Here is a 12480-nt window from a genome sequence, read left to right as displayed (position 1 = left end):
TCTTGGGATACACCAAAGATAGAACCATCTTTACCAACATAGGTCATTTATATTAGATTAAAAATAATGTCATAATTTTTTTTTATTTTTGTTGAGTTGAAATAAAACCTACAGAGATAATTGACCACAACACTTGGAATTTAATTATTGGACTTGAACTGTTTGATAAACACCATTCTGTAAGAATTTTATGACTTCAACAGGTGGTGGAAGACCAAAACTATCAAAATAATATTTGTCTTGACTATTAAAAATACAAACCCAATGAGAACCGTTTCCATTATTATCTTCTAAGTTCATAATAATATTCTTTTTATGTTTAGGCACGTTTGTTAATTCATCTCTCATACAAATAACCAGATTATTAATTTTTAATTTCTTACAATATTTGACAAGTTGTAAATTTGATGTTCTATTCTTTCCAAATTCTTTAAACCACTCATCAATGCTCATTTATTTATGAGAAAGATATAATCCATTACCCCTTTTAGTTAATCTTACACCTGCTTGTGCGATAGAAGAAAGCATATCTCCAACTAACAATCTCGCTTTATCAGGCAAACTTCAAGTTTTTCTGCAAAATATACAATTATACCACTTCCACTAATTTGTTTCTCCAACTCTTTGTTATTAATTGGGTCATCTGGAGAACTTCCGTGACCGTGGAGAGCGAAGGTTGGTTTCTCAATGGATTTGTCTTCTATGAGGGTTAATTTGAAAAAATAGCGGGGGTGACCCTCGCGAAAGTGTGGGCTAACTCCGCAGGGGGCCAAAAACCGAAATGGCTGCCACCCACCATCTTGATAATTGGTTTTTCAATGGTTTGGCCTAAAGTGCTGATCAGCATATCCTTTCTGGGGTTTTTTTGGGTCGATGAATTCATATTTCATATCAGTTTTATGTGTTATGACTCTTCACCCGGCCGAGTAATGACAGAGTCGAATGAGGGTTCTCGAATGATACGATTTATTTCAGAAGATGGCACTACGCATGCGGAATGCAGCCCAAAGGCCCTTCAGTCAGGTGCCCCCGGACCACATTGAGATTCTTACTTCAAAACAGTTGTATATATAATCACACAAAAGCAGAAATGGGTGTGGACTACAAGTGTGTGCTTAAGGGATAAAGAAATAAAGAAATAAATGCGGCAGTGGGCTTCTTTCCCCCCTCCCTAGGGGCCCTCAGGGAAGTTGGATCAGTCAATCCTCAGATTCGCAACCCAACAGTTCATCTTGCAAACTAATAACTTTCTAAGACTCCTACACCCCTACACTGGCACCTGCTGATAGCAAAGGCGAAACTCTGGTGATGACTAAGAACAGGAATGTGTGGGATATCAGCATACACAGTTTTCCCAAGGACATGCTGTTCAGCAGCTGCAGAGCCATAAAGGGTTATCAAAGACATAGTGAAAACAGCATGATACATTTAAAGCAACATTTTAAAGCAAGGTTTGAATAATACACAATTACAAGCAAGGTTAGAATCCCGACAGCTGATTAACACACAGCTAATGGTCCAAAATATGACCACCTAGCATATCATCTTAACCATTTTCCTTCTTGGGCATATTTTGACCATACCCAGCCACACCTGATACTCACCAACCGAGTGGACCCCTATTTGGTTCCTGTAGCAGCTACCCCTAGGCCCCCGTGCCTGCCAAACGGGATTTGCAAATGCCGTGGATAGCCATCAACATTCCCCAAATGAGAAGTCCCCAACTGCCGGTGGTTCAGGTTAGCTTCTGTTGCCTTTTATCTTGCCCACTGCCACAAGTCTCCCATTAAGTTGTCATATACAAATTTGATGTTAAGTCCACACAATATTAAAGGCACTACAAGTCTATACAATATTAACAGCAACATTATTATTTAGGCAATTATACTCAACACTAATTACAACAATAATATTTACAATATGCAAATGTATTAATGGGTGAGCAGCACTGTGAGCGCTCAAGGCATGGTGTAAGCTCCTTTCTCAACTTGCGCTAGAAGACAAAAGAGTCTCATGAGATGCATATTTACATATAAGGGTCATACAAGTATTTTCCATACATTCCTTCACTATCTGGTATTGTCCATTTTCCATGATTATGCATATGCTAGTCAAAACACTGCCACATCTATCATAAACCTCCATCAGCATTTTACTTGTAGATTTCCTCTTTCTTTCTTGTTACAACTTCCTGTATCTTCGTGTGTAGTGAGATGCATGAGTCCATGTTTGGCTTACCTTTTCACTTGAAAGTTCGTTGAGTAATCAGTAATACCTGGAAGAGTCTTCCCAGGGCGCCCTCCGCCAGAACACCTTGTTGGCTCCTCAGATGGTGGGGGTCGGGTCTGGCTGTGGCCCCATACAGAGGTCCTCGGGGTCTTCCTCCATGAGTTCGCTGTTAATTATTATGATGGCCTGGGTGAGGGGTGAGGCTTCACAGCATTTCTTTAGACAAATGGAAATGAGACGTTTGATCAGAAATACTCCAAAAATGATTCCCATGATGATTAGGATTGCTGCCCCTACCAGGCACAGTAACCAGTCTCCCCAGTCATGAAATATAGATCTCCACCCTGCGTAACCCTCCTTGCGTTCCACTCGATCGCTAGTGAGAGCTTCAAGCCTTATAGGTGAAAACACCTATAAGTGAAATGTGTTCTTCTCCGGGAGGTTACTGTATTTTCACAAGATTTCACAACTATACTCCAAAAAGGGTTCTTTCTGGGCCCATGGAACTTGGGTAATTAGGAGATGCGTGTTGACCCCATATGAATCCTATTTGTGCAAAGTGCCCCCACTGGGTTTTGTCTTGCGTTTTGTTCTGCCAAGCCACTTCTGTCTTTTCTGCATTTTCTGACGTCCCCTTTGCCACGGAGGTGTATACGGTTTCTTTGGCTTGAGTGTGTTGCCTAGTGATAGGTCCCCCCACAAAGGAGTAGTGTCAGTACCAGGAGTTGCATATTGTGTCGTCAAAGGTTCTGTCACTGTCTCCGTTACTACAAGGTTTACAGCATGCCACTGCACTGAACACTGCAGTCAACTGCAACATAATGACAAGTATTTGTGTAAAAGATTATTTTTAAATGATACCTCCCGTACGAGGCTCCCACCATGACTAGAGCTTGCAGGACTGGAAGTTGCTCTGGGTGCGTGGTGAGTGGATGTGAAGGCCAGAGACCTTACTGTACACTACTGTGGATTTTGATCAGGCAAGCATACCTTCCATCCATCTCCTTGTCTGACGGCCAGTAAAGTGTTCTGGTGTTCGTTGCCCCATCTTGTGGTTCTGGGGCGCATCTCAATCTGTTCACCATTCTTCCTAACTCCCTGCACTATGTCCGTTACTAACTGCCATTGAGATGTACGGTGTTAGTCCTTCTGTGCTTCATTAGTTCGCGCTCTCTGGCGGCTTGTTTCCACCTCCACCGCCGCTCCTTCCTTCCCGATCCATCGGTTGGTTTTCATCAGAGTGCGTTTGACGGTGTAATCTCTATGTGCTTTGGCCACGTATTCATAATCCTGCCCTGTTTCATCGTAGTCAACAGTGAGTGCAGTGCAAAGCCAATTCCATTCCTTCCAGATCGATGTCGTTGCTAAGCAACCATTCCTCTACATCCCTTTAATTCCGCTTATGCTTCCCAAATCCAATGAATTTATCCTGACAGATAGAGGCTCATATAAAGACAACAGACATGCTTTTCTGTCCGCTTCCAGACAAACATCTCGACCCCGACAGGCAGAGAATCGAAACGCTCCCTCGTCAAGGCCCACGATGGCTGCGTGTTCAAACAGCACGAGCTCCGCCCGTAATTTTTCCCAAAAACACCGCTATCCTGATAAGTGCGTAGCCTACCAAACGTCCTTGTTCTTGGATGTCTGACATGTAAACTAGGACAAATGTGTCCAAGAGCCACGTCCTAAAGGTTTTGTCTTCACCAGAATAATAATAAGAACAACGCGGAACTCTTAGAACCGGCGTTTACTACGCGAGACGCGGCGAAAAGATAAACCCACTTTAAATAAAATCCGTTCCTTGTTCAAAGCATTTAAATCCCCCTTTCCATCTGTTGTAGTAATCAACAATAAAACTTTTCGATCGGCTTTATTCTCACAAAACCCATACGCATATCGACAACAACATAAATATACATAGGGTAAGAATAACAAAATACAATAACTTGTACACATAATACTGAAGGCAAACTCCATACTCTAATCCCAATTACATTCCTCAGAGTACACCATTCCTAATACAGTATACTACATACCATTACTGTTCCAGCACGACCCTCCACGGAGCACGCGGCATACGAGTCATCACTAGCCACCGACCCCCATACACAGTGCTGCCACATCCGCCCAATCTCCGTTGCCGCTAATCACAGTACGGCACTTCATTACCACAACACCATCCATCCTAAATCCCTCGGTCCTGCGCCTCTTCCGCGTCTCTTTTTTTTTTCTCTTTTCCTCTTCCGGTCACGAAGCCCAATCAACAACAACAACAACAACAACAACAACAACAACAACAACAACAACAACAACAACAACAACAACAACAACAACAACAACAACAACAACAACAACAACCGGAACAAACATATATATATTACAGCCTTGTTTCAAAGCATTGTCGCTTCCATGTTCCGATAGCGCGTGCACTCGCCTCGAAACACAAAATCGAGCGATCCTTTGAAACGTCAATGTCCTTATTAATTAATTTTACCACAAAGCTATCTCTTTAAAATCTAGTTTGTCCACCATATTCAAAATCAGCCGCCTCGAGAAATTCTTGTACATTGCTCCGACAAGCAGGCACATTCACAGCAGGGTGTTAATTGCACTTTCAAGTTTGACAAAGCGCGCTGGGCCCATGCGTGATTACGTCATCACGCACTCACATGAGCAATACGTCTTATCAGCGCGTTGGTTTTTACCATCAAACTCACGGAACAAATATTTGACGACATCTCAAATACGTTCGTTTTAAATCGGAATTTTACAGAATCCTATGAAGGGCGTCCCATCTTGTAAAATGTGCTAATCCATTTCGTAAACCCTCACGATAAGCTGTCCTTCGACGGGACGATTTCGTGCTTTCGGCGCGCCTGTTAAATCCTATGGCACGTCATGTGACTCGCAAAACCCCATAAAATAAGTTTTTTTCCCATATTTACGAAAGTCAAGCATAAAACATGCTTAATGACCCCAACAATGAAACCAGAATTGAAACTGACGTTAAAACGAACCCGTAACGTCGATCAGCCTTACGAAACATGCAAAGTGGAAACAGAACTGAATTTCAATTTGAAATCAAAATGATGCTCCGTGGAGACCATCCATTTATCACGTACAGTGTTCAAAGCCAAAACAGCATACAGAGTTTATCGGACCATGAGAAAATCCGAACGTTGGTCCATTTGACATCCCATTTGACAAACTGTCTGCTGAAGTGGTTTTAATTATTCAATTCCCCATCCACACGCACACACGCACACACACACACGCACACACACACCCGCACACACACACACCCACACACACACACACACACACACACTCTCTCAATGACATTTTCCCATCACTGAATTAACAACACGTGCAGAATCGGTCATCATGGTCCTTCCTCCAGATTTGGTGTGCGCAATTCACCTCGTCCAAAGTCTTCACATTGACGATGACGACCCATCATTATCTCCATACAAACATACAAGTTGTTCCACACATACAAGTTCCAGGTTGGAACACTCAACTTACGTCTAACACAAAACTCAACCTTCCCCACCACATTGTATTCACAAATACATCCAAACAGGTAACTTCTACAAACAGCCCTTCTCCTGGCTCATTAACCTTGTGTTCTTTTCCCGTTGGTTCAAGATTCCCTCTGAATCTAATCGCTTACGTCCTGTCTCACTTTGTGACTCCGTTAGCCACGCTGCAAACGCTCTCCAGTGTTTTCCACTTTCACCGATAACTTTAAGTGTTGTTCCTTTGGGTAACTCTATGTTCTTTGCAGAGTTATTCCCCATCTTTTGTTCTTATCTTACCAACCGCCTAATAGCTGTAAATCGTTTCTCCTTTTACGTCGGGACCGAAATCCCTTTCAATCAGCCGCCTAATAGCTGTAAATCGTTTCTCCTTCTACACCGGGACCGAGATCCCTTTCGACCCGCCGCCTAATAGCCTCAAACCCAATGAAGGCCTCTAACCTTCCCTCTCTTGGTACAGGATTCCAACCTGTTTCCTCCTTATTTCACACGGATACCTTTATCCTCGACCCTTACCGGTTCTAACATACGGCCTGCCAGCCCTCTTTGTGCCCTTCAAACAAACCGCATTCGAATCACCTCATATGTTTTACCGTTACAGTTCTTGATCCGAGCAGATCCTGGAGCTGCGTCCAGCGGGGCACTGCCCACCAAGTGTACAGTTTTCACCTAACTAGGGCTCCCTGTCTTAGGTGCCCTATACGTGCAATTTCCACGTACCTTTAGCTGAACCCTTGTGATCGCTGTACACCAAGTGGAGTCCCGCCGTCCACACCGCCAGCATCAGTCGCATCCCATCCTCGTCGCCAATTGTTATGACTCTTCACCCGGCCGAGTAATGACAGAGTCGAATGAGGGTTCTCGAATGATACGATTTATTTCAGAAGATGGCACTACGCATGCGGAATGCAGCCCAAAGGCCCTTCAGTCAGGTGCCCCCGGACCACATTGAGATTCTTACTTCAAAACAGTTGTATATATAATCACACAAAAGCAGAAATGGGTGTGGACTACAAGTGTGTGCTTAAGGGATAAAGAAATAAAGAAATAAATGCGGCAGTGGGCTTCTTTTCCCCCTCCCTAGGGGCCCTCAGGGAAGTTGGATCAGTCAATCCTCAGATTCGCAACCCAACAGTTCATCTTGCAAACTAATAACTTTCTAAGACTCCTACACCCCTACACTGGCACCTGCTGATAGCAAAGGCGAAACTCTGGTGATGACTAAGAACAGGAATGTGTGGGATATCAGCATACACAGTTTTCCCAAGGACATGCTGTTGTGCAGCTGCAGAGCCATAAAGGGTTATCAAAGACATAGTGAAAACAGCATGATACATTTAAAGCAACATTTTAAAGCAAGGTTTGAATAATACACAATTACAAGCAAGGTTAGAATCCCGACAGCTGATTAACACACAGCTAATGGTCCAAAATATGACCACCTAGCATATCATCATAACATTATGATCCGGCCTTGTTATGGCCTCCAAATCAAAGATGGCCGCCGTCCGCCATATTGTAAATTGGTGTTTCAAGGGTCAGGCCTACAGTGCTGATCAGCATATATGCTTTCTGGGGTTGTTTGGATCAAAGATTTCATATTTAATATCAGTTATGTGTCTGATCTCGTTATGAGCAGCAATACCAAGATGGCCACCGTCGGCCATCTTGAAGAAATAGTTTGTAAATGCATCAGGGGCTCATCGAACAAACGTCATGTTTGTACAGCCACAGGACTATGAGAAGAAACCTAACAAGGATCCTCCTTCAAAGCTTGTGAAGAACGAAATTTCTGCACAGCTGATGCAAAAGTGCACCAATCTAACACAAGTCCAGCAATACAGGTGTCCTCCTGGTAGTACGAGTGAACCACCAGCTCGGGAGAAGGTAGATCCACCTGTGGATGGCTTGAACCCGCAACGTGCTCGTTCTGTGATACATGCACTATCTTGAGCAGATAACCATGGAACAAGACCACCTCCTGATAAAGGCCCAGTCACACCTTGACGTTTTAGCCAGCTTATGCCGATTTTTGGAAAATTTGTCTAAAACGCTGGTACACGTCGAATACGCTATGGGTAAGTTTTGATAACATTGAGAGCACGCTGAAAAACACTGCCATACGTCGTTGTACGCTGGCTTTAAACGTTGTACTTTTCGGTTGTCCTCAAATTTTCCATGCTTGAAATTTTAAGACTTATGCCAGCGTATGACTCACACGTTCCGCATAACACTGGCCATAAGTTGTAGGCACGGTACGCGATCGTTGACACACGTTACTTGTAAGTTACTCATAAGTCGAAACATGTCGAGGTAATGTTTAGCGTACCTGAAACTTATTTCTAACCTATGAGTAAAGTGTTGTACTCACGTTACGCGATCGGTGACACATATCGACACACGTTACTTGTAAGGTGCTCATAAGTCGAAACACGTCAAGGAAATGGTTAGCGTCAGTGTTCCAGACTCCCTGGTTTTTTTTTTTTTCTTCCTTCCTTCCTTCGGTATGATGGTGATTTTGACACTTCGATTTCTAGTGCGGTTATAATATAATATAATATAATTAATAGGCTGCCGCTCAACGGTTTAAATCATGACCGCACTGTACACTGAACACCGTCATACCGAAGAAGAAAAAAACCGGGAGTCTGGAACACTGACGCTAACCATTACCTTGACGTGTTTCGACTTATGAGCACCTTTCAAGTAACGTGTGTCGATGTGTGTCAACGATCGCATATCGTGTGTACAACTTATTCCCATCGCATGCGGAGCGTGTGTCATACGGCAAGTACGTCGTAAAATTTTCAACACGTTTAAAATCACAAGACGTACTCCATTTAATACGACGTATGATAGCGTACTTTAGCATTCTATTCACGCATACCAAACTTACCCATACCGTATTTGACGCATTCGACCATACCATAGCATTTTAGACGCATTTTTCAGAGGTCGGCATATGCTGGCAAGATCGCCAAGGTGTGACTGTGATGTTGACACTTCCATTTCTGCGGAGGTTATGATTTGAATCGTTGTGCGGCAGCCTTTTCATAACCTACGCCACGTCATCGTCGGCGATGCGTGCAGCGTGCTATGCCTAAGTTAGACTATCGTTGGGCATAGGTTGTGAAGGCCGACAACAGGTTCAGCATTCGTTGGTATAAGTTATCTATAACACAACGAAACTTTCTGTGTCCGTTACTAATACGTTATGCATAAGACCAAGTCGTTATGAATACGTCCGAATCTTTAAAAAAAACATCAAAAGTTGAACGTAAGCCAGCGTTTTACATACATTTTAATACGTTGCCATTGCTGGCTAAAACGTCAAGGTGTGACTGGGCCTTAAGCAATGTGTTCCAGCATACAGCGGTGCCCAGTCCTGCCATCATCCACTACTCAAAAGGAGCAAGCCATGCTATCACACTACCTACAATGAACCTCCAAGCAAATCAGTCGTGCATGATATTATGGTGAAACTACTTGCAGCTATGCGGGAGAAGAGTATTCCATTCTCCTTTCTCGTAGGTGACATGCCAACCTATAAGACAATTGTGCAGCTGAAAGCAGAGAATCCAGAATTGTTTAAGAACATCATCCCAATTATTGGTGCATTTCACCAGCAGATGTCCCACATCTATGCTGTCTGTAAGAGATTTGAGGGATCTGGTATGGCAGATACTCTGGTTGCAGCTGGGGTAGTAGTGGAGGGATCTGTTGACCAGGCACTACGAGGAAAGCACTACAGGTGGGGAATGCACTGCATTATGCTCTTAAGAGAGGTCCTTATCCATAAACGTCTGTGTAAACTCCTGGAGCAAGGAGAACTCTCTGAAGACAACAAATCCAATGTGGACATTCTTCGCAATGCACTTACTGAGACACAAGAGGCCCTTCAAAAGGCACACAGTGATCTCCAGGAGGAGGATGAGATAAAGGAGCTGATTTAAAAAGTTTATGAGAAGACTGGTACCGACATGGGTGACTTCTGCCTCTCGTTCATAGAAATGACTGATCCTCAAGTTCAAAGTATTGATGCATGCCATGCATGAAATGGCCCGCAATACTTATCATCAACATACCACATGTTGCCTGGACTGATGGTGTACGATAACCATGATTATGGGCGGTGGTTGCCCGATTATTGGGCAATGCTGTCTTCACTGTCAGATCAACAAATGGCCTTCTTCAATGAGCATTTTGCAGTCAATGACAGGGCTACCCTATTCTTGCCAGCCAATGGACCTTTGGATAGAAACGACTATGAATCTCAACTCGAAGTTGAAATCAGGGTGGCTTCAACTCCTGCAGAATGAGAAGCAACTCTTTTCAACTACAAGGAATGCAAACAATGTTGCAAGGGTAAAAGCTGCTGTTAATCAGAATCTCAAGTGCAAGCATCGAAATAGGAAACATGCTGAGTGTCAACCAGCTGGAATGAAAAAAGATGAGCAGGCAGTTCAGGATCTACAAGCGTGCTTGACTGAGTTTGAAGCCGATCCATTTGATGAATCAAAACCAACACTAAGATTGCTACAGTCCGGTCTGGTTGCCTCACCACAGCTAGTCAATGACCTCAAGACAGCACTACAAGATGGTCAGACGCAGGTTGAAACTTTCCTACAGGAGCGTGTTTTTACGAAGATCCAGCCTCTCACTGCAACAATTCACAGGAATAAAAGACTTAATTTTGTAAGGGACCAGGTCTGTATCCCATCTGGTACAGCCATGAAAGTGGCCCAAATGGAGATGTCTGGGTTGGCTACCTTGATAGACCTTACAGTGGGATCTGGTATGATCAAACTTGAGTCGGTTCTAAAATGGCGAGTAACTGATGAGTGCTTGTCAATCTACAATGTAGATGGATCAATGCGAAAAACCTGTAAGAGCAAGCTGTTGTACAAATTCAAGCTGCACCCAGTTCCTGAGAAACCACAGGACCACATCAGCCTTGTGGACATGGGACTAATCTGGCGGTTAGCCACCCCCACATCGGACGATTGTGAGGCCGTAAAAAGGGATGGTTTGCAATATCGCTGGAATGACTATTTAGATAAGATCTGCAATATTGTCATCTCACACCACGCTGATGCACGTCTGATCATTCTAGTCAATGACAGGTATGACCTTCAGTTCAGCATCAAGGATGATGAGCACGAGCGACGGGCAGCCAAACATCAACACATCCCAAATGTTTTCCCCAAGCCTGAAGACACATTTCCAGGATCTGTTGAGTTCAACAAACTAATGGTCAATTCTGATAACAAGGTCAGATTGAAAAAACTTGTGATGGAACAGATGAAAACACATGTTGGTCAAGTGAAAGGTAGCATCATATACTGCAAGGGTGAGAAGTCAATCGACCTGAGCACATGCGTGCCGACCACAGACTTTGGATTCAAGCATCCTGAGGCAGATACAATGCTACTAACTGTCTATGCCAGACTACGGATCAACAACGTCACTGGGGCAGTTGTTATAGACAGTGAGGACACAGATGTGTATGTCCAAGCGGCATATGACTCACATCAACTTCATGGTGATCTGCTGATTAAACGCAAGGATAGTTTAGTCAATTGTCATGCCATGCTCTCAGAGGATGTCGCAAATATTATAATACCTCTCCATGTGATAACCGGTAGTGATCACACATCAGGTTTCTATGGTCATGGGAAAAAGAAACTGCTGGAGAAGTGTGTGAATGATCCTGAAGCTAGAGAGCTTCTTGGGCGAGTTGGGAAGAGTCTTGAATTACAGGACGATATTAAAGCTGATATGAAAGCATTTGTCCTTTCAAAGGTCTACGATGAGAATGCAGATGGTACGTGTGGACAGGGCAGAGCTTACAAGTGGCATAAAATGAAGAAAAAGAGTACAGCTCGACTTCCACCCGATGATGACACGTTGAATCACCATGTGGAACGAACCAACTTCATCACCAACTGCCAACTCCATTACAACTTGGTTGAGCATCCGTCTCCAATCGGCCATGGTTGGGAAATCATAAATGGGAAGTGCAAACCAGTGCGCCACACCAGCCCTGCCTTGCCCAAGAAGCTCGAACTTTCTGACTGCCCAGACAATAGCAATGATGAGTGCAGTGATGATGAAAGTGAGATCGGGGAACTATAGATTCAGATGAGTAACTAAGGTGTACAGGTAGGACACCTGAATATTCAAAGGGTCTTGGAGTGCTTCGTTTACCCTAAACGTGCCCCAGGTTTTGTGATTAAATGGATTTCATGACAGAAATGAAGCCTAAGGACCTAAGTTAACATGTAATCCACCACAACTGTTGCTGACATGATGAATAAACGTGATGAAGTAAGTAAGTCAACCCCCGATAAGCATCTGCTCTTTGTCTCTTTCCTGGCATTTTGATTGATTTTGCTTTGAAATTAATTCATTCATTTACCTCAGACAATATAAACTTCTTTTTATTTATTTATTTTATTATTAATAAATCATTTGTCGATTTCCAACCTGTCCGTGTTTGTCCTTTCCTTTCATTGGTCTAGCATTGTCCGAACCGAGATAGACTGTGAGGTAATTACCACAGATTTGACCAAAAATTGTCTGTACGCACCAGTGGTTAAAACGCTCGGCTGCCCTAATTAAAATCTAATCAAGATGACATTGGTGCTTTGCCGAGGGCGTGCTCCCCACTCAGGTAACCACGTGACCTCTAGTTAAACGGAATAATTAG

This window comes from Eptatretus burgeri, chromosome 11 (assembly GCF_056783735.1).
Source record: "Eptatretus burgeri isolate ZD-2024b chromosome 11, Ebu_testis_v1, whole genome shotgun sequence".
NCBI classification, from domain to species: domain Eukaryota; kingdom Metazoa; phylum Chordata; class Myxini; order Myxiniformes; family Myxinidae; genus Eptatretus; species Eptatretus burgeri.
Note: the sequence above shows the minus strand (reverse complement) of the source record.